The sequence below is a fragment of the Arachis ipaensis genome, chromosome B07 (assembly GCF_000816755.2).
Source record: "Arachis ipaensis cultivar K30076 chromosome B07, Araip1.1, whole genome shotgun sequence".
In the NCBI taxonomy this organism is placed as follows: domain Eukaryota; kingdom Viridiplantae; phylum Streptophyta; class Magnoliopsida; order Fabales; family Fabaceae; genus Arachis; species Arachis ipaensis.
In genome coordinates, this window is record NC_029791.2 from 120,820,654 (window position 1) to 120,820,948 (window position 295).

Here is a 295-nt window from a genome sequence, read left to right on the forward strand (position 1 = left end):
TATATAAACCAATAAAATAACTAAACAATTAAGTAATAATATGCTAGGAGTCAATAAACAACAAACTCTTCATTGCTTAAAATTCAAAACAATAACAAAATGAGTATTACTACATGCACAACTGAAAAATATTATTATTAGTGAATGTCTAAGTATTAAAATTTCATTTAAAAAATAAAGAGACAATAGCTTTGCAATATTCAATCTCTATAAATCATATATAAATTCTATGAACAAATATAGGAAACCCAACTTTTAACTAACCTAGCCAATTTTTTTATTTCTTTGTAAAATT

General features: G+C 21.7%; 1 protein-coding gene across 1 annotated transcript in view; it reads right to left on the reverse strand.

The window, feature by feature from the left end:
- The window catches only part of LOC107607865 (transport and Golgi organization 2 homolog), a 2,414-nt gene that overhangs the window by 1,388 nt on the left and 731 nt on the right, over window positions 1-295 (reverse strand). The window lies entirely within an intron of this gene.